The sequence below is a fragment of the Anomaloglossus baeobatrachus genome, chromosome 2 (assembly GCF_048569485.1).
Source record: "Anomaloglossus baeobatrachus isolate aAnoBae1 chromosome 2, aAnoBae1.hap1, whole genome shotgun sequence".
Lineage (NCBI taxonomy): Eukaryota > Metazoa > Chordata > Amphibia > Anura > Aromobatidae > Anomaloglossus > Anomaloglossus baeobatrachus.
In genome coordinates, this window is record NC_134354.1 from 689,414,109 (window position 1) to 689,427,310 (window position 13,202).

At 50.7% G+C, this 13,202-nt stretch overlaps 1 protein-coding gene across 3 annotated transcripts in view; it reads left to right on the forward strand.

The window, feature by feature from the left end:
• The window catches only part of LOC142292100 (cell division cycle-associated protein 7-like), a 179,172-nt gene that overhangs the window by 9,586 nt on the left and 156,384 nt on the right, over positions 1-13,202 (forward strand). For 2 of the 3 annotated variants that reach the window (XM_075337211.1, XM_075337213.1), the window contains exon 1: positions 8,850-8,927. The exons of the other annotated variant lie outside the window; for it this stretch is intronic. The gene's annotated coding sequence lies outside the window, so the exon portion shown is untranslated. Of the gene's footprint in view, positions 1-8,849; positions 8,928-13,202 lie in introns of those variants that run through there. 3 annotated transcript variants of the gene reach the window in all.

Genomic DNA, 13,202 nt, shown 5'->3' on the forward strand with positions numbered 1-13,202 from the left:
CTGCACCTCCAGGGAGACCCGATATGCTGAACGCCGGATCGGGGGATGATCCCCAGTGTCCACGTGATGGACAGCCAAGTCAGTCCTTCCGGGCTGGTTGGTAAACAACCCCCGGAAGGGGAGGAGGGTGGCCCACAGCTGGGACCGTTGGTCTTCCAAGAGCTGGTGGCCAACCTCCACATCCTCAATGGATCCGCCTGCCCTAACCTGGGCTAGCATATCCAAGAGGGTTTCCGCTTCTCCCTCCTCGGGCAGGTTGCACACGGGGAGCGCACATGCCTCCCGCTCATGATGTGCCTTCATCATGTTCACATGGAAGGGCTTCCGCCTTCCACGGGCAGGGTCCAGGGTGACCAGGTACGTCACAGGGTTGAGCTGCTGGTACACGAGGTATGGGCCTTCCCAGGCTGCCTGAAGCTTGTCCTGTGGTACGGGGACCAGTACCCACACCTTTTGACCCACTTGGTAGGTCCTCTCACAAGCGTTCTGGTCGTACCAACGCTTCTGATCGGCCTGGGCTTGAGCCATATTGTCGTGTACCAGTTGCGTCAAGGCCTGCATTTTGTCCCGGAAGCGCATGACATACTCGATAACCGACACTCCAGGGGTGGCCAAATCCCCTTCCCAAGCCTCTTTCACCAGAGCCAGGGGGCCCCGCACACGTCGCCCGTACAGGAGCTCAAACGGTGAGAATCCTGTTGAGGCCTGTGGAACCTCCCGGTAAGCAAATAACAGGTGTGGGAGATACCGCTCCCAGTCACGCCCATGGGAGTCGACCAACATCTTAAGCATCTGCTTTAAGGTGCCATTGAACCGCTCGCACAGGCCATTAGTCTGTGGATGGTACGGGCTGGCCACCAGATGTCGCACCTGGACTTGCTTACAGAGGGCCTCCATCAGCTGGGACATGAATTGGGTCCCCCGGTCAGTGAGCATTTCCTGGGGAAAACCCACTCGGGAGAAAATCTCCAGCAATGCGGTGGCCACCTTGTCAGCCCGAATGGACGACAAGGCCACTGCTTCTGGGTACCGGGTGGCATAGTCCACTACCGTCAGTAGGAAGCGTTTCCCGGAGCTGCTGGGGATGGCCAGCGGGCCGACCAGATCCACAGCCACCCTCCTGAAAGGCTCATCGATGATTGGCAGAGATACTAGTGGGGCTTTGGGGCGTGGCCCCGCCTTCCCCACTCTCTGACAGGTTTCACACGAACGGCAGTAGGCAGCCACATCGGCCCCCATTTTTGGCCAGTAGAAATGCTGGTTTAACCTGGCCTTGGTCTTAGCGATCCCTAGGTGTCCGGCCATCGGAATCTCATGTGCGATCCGCAACAACTCCGTCAGGAACGGATAGGGTACCACCAACTGTCGGTCCCTGGGCCACGCCTCCGGTGAACCCTGCTGGACCGTGGCCCGGTACAGCCGTCCTTGGTCCCAGACCACTCGCTCCGGGTCCGAGTCCGAGGGAGGCTGTGCCGCCTGCTCCTTAAGAGCTTTCAGGCTGTCGTCAGCTTCTAACGCTGCCTGAAACCCCTGACTAGATGTGGCCAGAATCGACGAGACTGTCACATCTTCAGTCAGTACCCCGGGACCTGTGTCCTGGCCTCCACCTGACTCGGCTGCCGCTTGGTCAGAAGGGGAAGAGCTATCGGACCTCCGGGAGGCCCCTTGGCTTCCAGCACTCCCACTGCGGGTGACAGCGGCCACAGCCGCTGCGACCGTGGGTCGTGCCTGCTCCTCCTCCGTTCCTGACCAAGTCGCCAGTTCAGGCAGACCTACCTGGCTTCCTGACACCCCGGTTGTGGGGGAACCCTGCACCGAGATCTTACCTGGGAGCACTTCCGCTCCGGGACCGGCCCCAATCTCACCTGCCTGTTCCCCCCCTGCAGCAACAGAACCCCGCTGTGAAATCTCTGGGGACCCCACATTTGCTGTGGTAGCCCCCACCCCACACACTGGTCCTCCCCCTGCAGCACCCTGCTCTCTGCTTATCCCTGCAGAGGGCAACAGATCCCAGCTCACAGGCTGGTTACTTGTAGAGGCATTGTCACACCTTTCTCTGACCCCCTCCCCTGTCACAGCTGCAGCTGTGTGTGTGTCTATGGTGTCTATGCAAGCAGAAATATCAGAGTTCACTCCCTCCTCCCTTACATCATTCATAGATAACACATTAACATTGTCCGGAGGCATGTCAGTACTGGCTGAAGGTTCAGCCCTTGGTTGGGGCCCAAACTGGGAGGTTATCTGCCCCAAATCTGTCCCAAGTAGCACGTTTGCGGGGATCCGATCAGTTACCCCCACCTCCCTCACCCCTCGCCCTGCGCCCCAGTCCACATAAATGTCAGCAACAGGCAGCGCCGGGTCAATGCCTCCAATCCCGGAGACAGCGAGGGTTTTTCCAGGGATCAAGTCTTGGGGGGACACCATCTCAGGCCGCACCAGAGTCACCTCCGAGGCGCTGTCTCGCAGTCCTATGGTCACAGACCGGCCGACGGTGACAGGTTGGAAGCTGTCCAGGGACCTACCACCACCCCCACCCACACAATACACCTTGGGCGGCCCTTGGGACGGGGACGGAGCCGGGGCCTTGGGACGCTGAGGGCACATGGCCTTGAAGTGTCCAGGTAGGTTGCACTGGTGGCACCGTCTTGGTTCCGCCACGGGCCTGGAGAGGGGAGTTGAGGGGGACACCCCCTGCAGTCTAGGGGCAGGTGGGGCAGTCGCCGAATTCATCTTACCCCCTCTCCAGGTGCTGCTGGTGGCCGCTCTCCTGGCCTCAGGGGCCCGGTTGTTGGTGTAGTCATCGGCAAGGGCAGCTGTAGCCGTGGACCCCTTTGGCTTCTGGTCTCGGATGAACTGGCGGAGATCCTCAGGGCAGTTCCACAAGAGTTGCTCCGTGATGAACAAGTCCAGGATCTCCGGTCCGGTGGAAAGCTGCAGGCCTTGGGTCCAGTGGTCGGCAGCTCGGGCAAGTGCCCGCCGGTGGTCAGCCCAGGAGTCCTTTGGTCCCTTCTGTAGGCTCCGGAACTTCTTGCGGTAGGACTCTGGAGTGAGGTTGTACTGTTGGATCAGGGCCCGCTTGATGGTGTCGTAGCCCTGATCTGCCTCAGCAGGCAAGTCACCAAGGATATCCAGGGCCTTACCCCTTAAACGGGGGGTCAGGTATTTGGCCCACTGGTCCTTGTCCAGATGGTGCTGCAAGCAAGTCCGTTCAAAAGCAGTCAAGAAAGAGTCCAAGTCTCCATCCTTCTCCAGCACTGGGAAGTCCTCAACACGGACCTTTGGAAGTTTGGTGTCTCGAAGGTCACATGTGGCTGATGAGGGCCGGAGCTGAGCTATCTGCAGCTGGTAGTCACGCTCTGCCTGGCGCTCTTCACGCGCTGCCTGCCGCTCCGCAGCCTCAGCCTCACGCGCTGCTTGCCGCTCTGCCCTGCGCTCTGCCAGGAGTCCCTTGTAGCCCTCCTGGTCTCCAGCCTGGAGAAGGGCCATAGCCATTTGAAGAAGGCTATCCGAGCCTCCCAGGCTCGGTGGAATGGCACGTGGTGATCTGCGGCCCGCTGCGGAGCCTGGTGATTCACTGTCCCTTGCAGAGCGGAGGGCTGGCATCTGGCTCGTTGAGGACCCTTGGGTGAGCTGCTCCTCATCTTGTCCATAATTGCCAGCTTGTGCGCTGTCCTCTGCAGAACGGTTTTCTGGCGTCGAGCTCCTGGAGGACTCGTGGGCAACCTCCTCATTACTGTCCACAGCACCGTCCTCCCTCTCTTCGGCTCCTGCCTTAGCATTGGCCAGTTGCATAGCTCTGCTCCTGGTGCCATCAGCCATTCTTGCAGACTTTTGGTCACTGACACAGAACTGACACCTGATGCCTCCACACACCTTACAGTATCTGCACTCTGACACTCTAGTGTTGAGCTAGTCTGAAGACCCCAGCAGCCACAGCTGCTGCAGGCAGTCTTTAGTGTCTGGGAGTATGGGTCTCACACTCACACACACTATTATCTCGATCCCACCGCTATGCCACCAATATGTCACAAACCACCGGGGGGGTCACTCAGAAATCCCCCGCGCTGGCTACCAGTACGTCACAATCGGGGGGTAACAAGTGGGGGTCACCCCTCCTTTATACCTCCCGACCGACAGACAGAGCACGTGACGCGCTCTCTAGCGCCCCTCTTATAGTCAGGCCAATTATGGAATTGCCCGACCATAAGCAAGGAGGCCGCTATACTACTTATGCCGATTATTGAAGGGTCCCCGGTGAGAGTAAGGTATATATTCCCCCGACCTCCGCGGGCGGAATATATAAAATCTCCCCGAATCTCACTGGCCTCCCCACAATAATCCTTGGCACAATTCGCTGCCACCAACCGATTTACGGTAACTATTAGCCGAACACACAGACGTGGGATTCAAGATCGAGATAACAGAACAGCCCAAGATTAATTATATAATTTAATCAGCCTAAAGCACACTAGAAACTACAATATATACAATAGGGAATCTACAGAATATACATATGTCAGAGTACAGTTACAATCAAAGCATGGGTTACAAACAGGCATACACAGTTCCAGCAGTTACCTTGTTGCGTCTGGCCACAGGGGGGCGCTGTAGACCAGGTTTCTAGGATCCTTCCCACAGATGTTTCCTACACGTGCCCCCAGCGAAAGAACACTGGAAAATGGCCGAAGTAGGGTTATCAACCTGGCCAAATCCAGGTCCCCTCCTACCTTCGTGACCTCACAGGGAGCACTGCTCCACCCCTGGCTTGAGTTATGGACAATATCCCAACATGGAATATGGGCCATAACTTTGCCTGGGAGCGTCGTAGGCGGACGCCAATGCTCTCATTGTGACAGTTATGAATTTAGCTACAGAACGAGGGGACTCATGACCTGTCTGCCAGTTCCCCATTGGCTGATATCACGCCTGGGGCATTTCCCAATGTCCTGCTCCCATTAAAAGGGTGTGCCGGCATCGTCCGCATGCGGAGACACCATTTTTATGGTTGCCATATTTATCGGAAATATGGCTTGCGAGATATGAACCATTTTTTACTGGAGTCGTTCTGTCTGCTAGTTCCATAGCCTTGCTAATGAGATACAACTCTTGTTACAGGGTGACGGCAGGGGGTCATCCTGTGTCCATTGTTCCCACACCACCTCATTTCCATATCACAGGACATGGCCATGGAGGTGTAAGTGGAACACTGAGAACAAGAAGGGAGGGGGCACTGCCAGGGAGTGATGAGGGATTATGACTGGAGTCATAATTCATCTTCATATCCCGGGATTTGCCTCACATCCCCATTCTACAATAATGTGCTCATCCTTGTCCCCATCCTATAGTAATGTGCCCCATCCTTGTCCCCATCTTGTAGTAATGTATCATCCTTGTCCCCATCTTATTGTAATGTGCACATCCTGTAGTAATGTGTCCAGCCTTGTCCCCATCTTATACAGTTAGGTCCAGAAATATTTGGACAGTGACACAATTTTCGCGAGTTGGGCTCTGCATGCCACCACATTGGATTTGAAATGAAACCTCAACAACAGAATTCAAGTGCAGATTGTAACATTTAATTTGAAGGTTTGAACAAAAATATCTGATAGAAATTGTAGGAATTGTACACATTTCTTTACAAACACTCCACATTTTAGAAGGTCAAAAGTAATTGGACAAATAAACCAAACCCAAACAAAATATTTTTATTTTCAATATTTTGTTGTGAATCCTTTGGAGGCAATCACTGCCTTAAGTCTGGAACACATGGACATCACCAAACGCTGGGTTTCCTCCTTCTTAATGCTTTGCCAGGCCTTTACAGCCGCAGCCTTCAGGTCTTGCTTGTTTGTGGGTCTTTCCGTCTTAAGTCTGGATTTGAGCAAGTGAAATGCATGCTCAATTGGGTTAAGATCTGGTGATTGACTTGGCCATTGCAGAATGTTCCACTTTTTTGCACTCATGAACTCCTGGGTAGCTTTGGCTGTATGCTTGGGGTCATTGTCCATCTGTAAAATGAAGCGCCGTCCGATCAACTTTGCGGCATTTGGCTGAATCTGGGCTGAAAGTATATCCCGGTACACTTCAGAATTCATCCGGCTACTCTTGTCTGCTGTTATGTCATCAATAAACACAAGTGACCCAGTGCCATTGAAAGCCATGCATGCCCATGCCATCACGTTGCCTCCACCATGTTTTACAGAGGATGTGGTGTGCCTTGGATCATGTGCCGTTCCCTTTCTTCTCCAAACTTTTTTCTTCCCATCATTCTGGTACAGGTTGATCTTTGTCTCATCTGTCCATAGAATACTTTTCCAGAACTGAGCTGGCTTCATGAGGTGTTTTTCAGCAAATTTAACTCTGGCCTGTCTATTTTTGGAATTGATGAATGGTTTGCATCTAGATGTGAACCCTTTGTATTTACTTTCATGGAGTCTTCTCTTTACTGTTGACTTAGAGACAGATACACCTACTTCACTGAGAGTGTTCTGGACTTCAGTTGATGTTGTGAACGGGTTCTTCTTCACCAAAGAAAGTATGCGGCGATCATCCACCACTGTTGTCATCCGTGGACGCCCAGGCCTTTTTGAGTTCCCAAGCTCACCAGTCAATTCCTTTTTTCTCAGAATGTACCCCACTGTTGATTTTGCTACTCCAAGCATGTCTGCTATCTCTCTGATGGATTTTTTCTTTTTTTTCAGCCCAGGATGTTCTCCTTCACCTCAATTGAGAGTTCCTTAGACCGCATGTTGTCTGGTCACAGCAACAGCTTCCAAATGCAAAACCACACACCTGTAATCAACCCCAGACCTTTTAACTACTTCATTGATTACAGGTTAACAAGGTAGACGCCTTCAGAGTTAATTGCAGCCCTTAGAGTTCCTTGTCCAATTACTTTTGGTCCCTTGAAAAAGAGGAGGCTATGCATTACAGAGCTATGATTCCTAAACCCTTTCTCCGATTTGGATGTGAAAACTCTCATATTGCAGCTGGGAGTGTGCACTTTCAGCCCATATTATATATATAATTGTATTTCTGAACATGTTTTTGTAAACAGCTAAAATAACAAAACTTGTGTCACTGTCCAAATATTTCTGGACCTAACTGTAGTAATGTTTTCCCATCCTTTTTCCCCTTGTAGTGATCTCCCTATCCTGTAGTACTGTCCCCATCATATAGTTGTCCTATTCTGTAGTAATGTGCCCATCCTACAGTAATGTTCCCATCCTACTGTAATGGCCACATCCTATATAGTAATGTCCCCATGATATTGTAATGTCTCTATCCTATAATAATATCCCCAGCCTTACCCCCATCCTATAGCAAAGTTTCCCATCCTTGTCCCCTTGTAGTACTGTTCCCATCATATAGTATTGTGCTTATCCTTGTAATGTTCCCAGCCTTTAGTAATGTCCCCATCCTGTAGTAATGGGGGGGGGCAGTGGCTATAACTCACCGACCGCTCCCCTCACCTTCCACAGACTCCGGAGTGAAGCTGAGGGGAGTGGTCTCCGGCCCCAGATCCACAGTGATTGGAGAGATCGGTCACAAGGCCGATCTCTCCAATCAGAGCTGGGGGCGGGTGAAACTGAGGTCACCCAGCTCCAGCCAATGATCGGCTGCTATAGCGCTATCGCCGCTCAGCCAATCACAGCCTCTGTAGGTCCGGGGAGGAGACACCACCCCTGATGAGGTCAGGCAGAGGTCCCCTCCTCCCCGAATCATAGGCGGGCTTTGCACGTTGCGACATCGCAAGCCGATGCTGCGATGTCGCACGCGATAGTCCCCGCCCCCGTCGCAGGTACGATATCGTGGAATAGCTGGCATAGCTAAAATTATCGCTACGCCAGCTTCACATGCACTCACCTGCCCTGCGACCATCGCTCTGGCCGGCGACCCGCCTCCTTCCTAAGGGGGCGGGTCATGCGGCATCATAGCAACGTCACACGGCAGGCGGCCAATAGCGGCGGAGGGGCGGAGATGAGCAGGATGTAAACATCCCGCCGACCTCCGTCCTTCCGCATAGCCGCCGGCGGCAGGCAAGGCAATGTTCCTCGCTCCTGCGGCTTCATACACAGTAATGTGTGCTGCCGCAGGAACGAGGAACAACATCGTACCTGTCGCGGCACCGGCATTATGGAAATGTCGGTGAATGCAACGATGATACGATAACGACGTTTTTGCGCTCGGTCATCGAATCATCTAGCATTTACACAGTACGATGTCGAAAGTGACGCTGGATGTGCGTCACTTTCGATTTGACCCCACCGACATCGCACGTGCGATGTCGCAACGTGCAAAGCCGCCCTAAGGTATTTGCAGCGATCACAGCCACCGGGGCTGCAATTTCGTCTTGACGTACTGGGTACGTCATGTGTCCTTAAGTACCAGGGAGCCATAACGTACCCAGTACGTCATAGGTCGCTATGTGCTGTCCTTCACATACACACACACAAAAAAAAAACATTCTTCTCACCTGTCCCGCGTTCGCTCGGCTGCCTCACCTCTGCTTCTTGCTGTCTGCAGACCGTGCCCCCGGTGACTATCGCTGCCGGTGCAGGGGCAGTAACCACTGTCAGCGATTTATGTTATGGACTCTGAGCGCAGCGCCGGCCGCGATAGTGAACAGGGGCACGGGCCTGCGGGCCGCGTGTTTGAGACCTCTGGTGTAAATGGACCTTTAGAAGAGGAGCCGTGGGCTTTCTCTTATTTTACAGTACACACTGCAGCAGTTTCGGGGTCGTTATGTTGCAGCTTTGTCCTGTAGTTATTGTCAGATATGAACATGGCCTCCTTCTGAGTCACATATCTCTTGGTTTATTTTTACCCATTGCAGGAAGACAAGAAGAATAAATTGTTCCAATAGTGAAATAGCAAAGGAAAACGCAATAGTCGCCACTATAGCACCCCATAGCCCGAGGCTACAGGTAAAGTACAACTTGTGCTGAAATACTCTGGCCGCGTGATACCGGTATATGTGCCAGCCTAGTCATGTAGTTTTGCTTAAAAAAAAAAAATACGGCGTCTGTACCATCCAACTAATGTATATTAGGCTAGTTTCACACTTGCGTTTTTTCCCTTGAGTCGCAATCCGCCATTTTGGAAAACAGCGGAATCCGTTAACGGATTCCGCTGTTTCCCATAGACTTGTATGGATGACGGATTGCGACAGATAGACCTGCGTTGCTTCCGCTGGCCGACGCTGCATTGCTTCCGCTGGGCGGAAGGAACGCAGCATGTAATGTTAATCGCTTGCGTTCAGATGACGCCGAGCGGCGGATTCCGTTACATCCATCAATAGTTATAATGGGTCCCTATGGTGGCGGATTCCGTTGCAAAGTGCTTTACAACGGAATCCGCCGCTGGATTCCACTAATTTCTAATGAGCATGCCCAGAATGAAAAAAAATGAAAAAAAACCCACAAAAACAGAGCCGACACGTTCCGTTAGATGGACACCTAACGGACGCCAAACAAATGCAACGGATGCTACGGGTCTGTTATTTCACAGGAATCAGCTAACGGATTCCTGTGAAATAACTGACCCGTTGCATCCGTTGACAACACAAAAATAACGGATGCATCAAAACGACGCAGCAATGGACCCAGCGGATTCAACCCAACGCAAGTGTGAAACTAGCCTTAGGAGGGCTTTGCACGTTGCGACATCGCAAGCCGATGCTGCGATGTCGCACGCGATAGTCCCCGCCCCCGTCGCAGGTACAATATCTTGTGAAAGCTGGCGTAGTGAAAATTATCGCTACGCCGGCTTCACATGCACTCACCTGCCCTGCGACCGTCGCTCCGGCCGGCGACCCGCCTCCTTATTGAGGGGGCGGGTCGTGCGGCGTCACTGCGACGTCACACAGCAGGCGGCCAATAGGAGCGGAGGGGCGGAGATGAGCAGGATGTAAACATCCCATCCACCTCCTTCCTTCCGCATAACCTACGGAAGCCGCGGTGACGCAGGTAGGAGATGTTCCTCGCTCCTGCGACTTCACACACAGCGATGTGTGCTGCCGCAGGAGCGAGGAACAACATCGGACCATCGCGTCAGCGTAATTATGGATTACGCCGACGCTGCACCGATGATACGATTACGACGCTTTTGCGCTCGTTAATCGTATCATCGAACCTTTACACACTACGACGTCGCATGCGATGCCGGAAGTACGTCATTTTCAATTTGACCCCACCGACATCGCACCTGCGATGTCGTAGTGTGCATAGCCCGCCTTAGGCGTATCTCCATGCTGTTCTCCTGATGTCTGCCATCACAGTCTTCGGGACACTCTAAGGGGCACTTTGCACACTACGACATCGCAAGCCGATGCTGTGATGCCTCGCGCGATAGTCCCCACCCGCGTCGCAACTGCGATATCCTTGTGATAGCTGCCGTAGCGAACATTATTGCTACGGCAGCTTCACATGGACTCACCTGTCCTGCGACCGTCGCTCTGGCCGGCGACCCGCCTCCTTATTAAGGGGGCGGGTCGTATGGCGTCACTGCGACGTCACACGGCAGGCGGCCAATAGGAGCGGAGGGGCGGAGATGACCGGGATGTAAACATCCCGCCCACTCCTTCCTTCCGCATATCCTACGGAAGCAGCAGTGACGCCGGTAGGAGATGTTCCTCGCTCCTGCGGCTTCACACTAAGCGCTTTGCTTAGTAACCCGATGTGTACCCTAGCTCCGTATACAGGGAACCAGTGCTAAGCGGTGTACGCTGGTAACCAGGGTAAATATCGGGTAACCAAGCAAAGCGCTTTGCTTAGTTACCCGATATTTACCCTGGTTACCAAGCACAGCATCTTTACACGAGTCGCTGCTGGCTGGTTGCTGGTGAGATCTGCCTGATTGACAGCTCACCAGCGACCCTGTTGCGACGCACCAGCTATCCTGACCAGGTCGTATCGTGGTTGGAATCGCTGGTACGTCATGTAGTAAGATGGTACCCTAACTGCAGAGACAATGTTGTAAGGAAGGGAGAGCTCAATATTCTACTGAGTATTGCAATTTTTACACCTTGTACAAATACTGTAATCAGTAAAAGTGTAGATATGTAGTGATATGAATGGGGCAGCAGTGAACAAGAATCTTCACTATCTCTGGAGAAACACAAGATTCACCGCTTTCCTTCCCACCACTCCTTGTTCTTCTTGTTGCACATCATTCCATTTCTCCCACTGTCACCTTTCCTTTTTGCTGCTGACATTAGTCTTGGCTCTTTCGCAGTAATGCCAGAGCCAGCATACTTGATCACCAGTCATGCGATCACCATGATTAATCTTTTTCAATGTTGATCAGAGTGCTAATGAATAAATAGGGTTGTATTTGTTACTTGCCCGCCCTCCCCATCATTAGGGTTACCCATTCTGATTATTTTAAATGGACAGCCTGGGGGCTAACAAAGCTTATCAGGGCTGTTCAGCGATCCTGTATGTTAGTTATGCTCTATATGCACAAGCAGTGATGTAATGTCTTATACATTTACAATTTGGAATCCTATCTGTGAAAAAAAAGATTATTTTGATGTAAAATTCTTGTTGGATTAAAAATAATGCAACATAATTAGTAGTTTATGCTAAAAATATTGAAGCAAAAGAAAAAAAATGAACAATAGATTTTATTATTACATTTTTATTAAATAAAAATTAAATGGAATCAGTCAAAAAGGAGAAAACACCTTTAAACTTCTGTAATAAGTGAATAGGTAACAAGGAATCTATCACCAGGTTTTCGCTATGTAATCTGGCAGCATCATGATGTAGGGACAGAGAACTTGATTCCAGCAATGTATTACTTAGTTTACTGGGTGCAGTAGTTATGATGGAATCACAGTTTTCTCTGTTGCAGATGTAGCAGAGCTTAGCATGTTGTAACCCCTCCCACACCATAGCGCTCTGTGTACAATGTATACTGACCGGAAGCTGCTAATCAGTGGTGGGAGCGAGGTTGGACCAGAAGGCACCAGATTGCTTGACCTCCTATAGTGATAATCTCCGGGTGATAAAACCATGATTGTCTTGAAACAGCAAAACACAGCCATGTAAATCACACATCACTGTAATCTGGCTGTCTACCCCTTTATCATAGTCCTCTCAGATTACATAGCAAAAATCTGCTGACATATTCCCTTTAAAAGACACATCCTGAAAATGAAATTTTTGTGCTCTGTATATAAATGGAGAAAATTTTTGGCAATCTGCATCTTTGAAGCTCTTCAGTAATTTAGGGTTGTTTTCCATGGCATTCTCTTAAAAAAAATAATCAAAAGCATACACATGTTTGGTATCTGCATATTCCTAACAATCCTTTCAATTAATGTATCTGATCAATTACAGTAAACAGCATTTAAAAAAAACAACACAAAAAAATCATAATATATTTTCATACATTTTGTCATAATATAAAAAAAGTACTACATATAAAACACAAACTTATATGCACCTTAAAATTGGCTAAAATAAAGTCTCCCGCTCCTTCCACAAAATAACAAGGACTCAAATAGCACAGCAGTAAAAGTAAAAATAAACAATTATAGTTACTGAAAAATTGGGGGCCCAAAAAATTGTGTTCCTTAAAAAAAAAAAAATTCTAATTCGTCAAAATTACTCTTTGGCACTATCAGAAGAGTATGTGCTGTGGTCCCAATATATAGGCTAAGGCTATGTGTCCACGGGAGAATGTAGCTGCGGATTTTTCTGCATCAAAATCCGTAGCTTTCCCGCAAAATCCGCACTTTTTCAAAGGTGCGGATTTGCCGCGGATTTGATGCGGATTTTTTTTTTTCTTTTCCCAATTTTAAAATCTGGATGAAAATCCGCAACAATAATTGACATGTTGCAGATTTTTCCGGATCAAAATCCGCACGAAATCCGCTGCGGAAAAATCCGCAGCGTGGGCACAGCATTTCCAAAATGCCATAGAAATGCCTGGGAAGTGCCTGAGCTGCAGATTTTCGGGAAATCCGCGGCTTTTCCGCAAGAAATCCGCGGCAAAATCCGCGCATTTTCCGCAGCGTGGGCACATAGCCTAAAGTTGTCTGAACCCACCTATATCAGCGGGATCAAGTCTAATGAGTATGGAGGAGCCTCCCGACTCTCTACCTGTGGAATTTCAATGGCCGATCCTTTTGTTCATGACAAAAAGAGAAGTTCTTGGCTGAGTATTTCTCTGTATGGGGGCGTCTGAGATAGCAC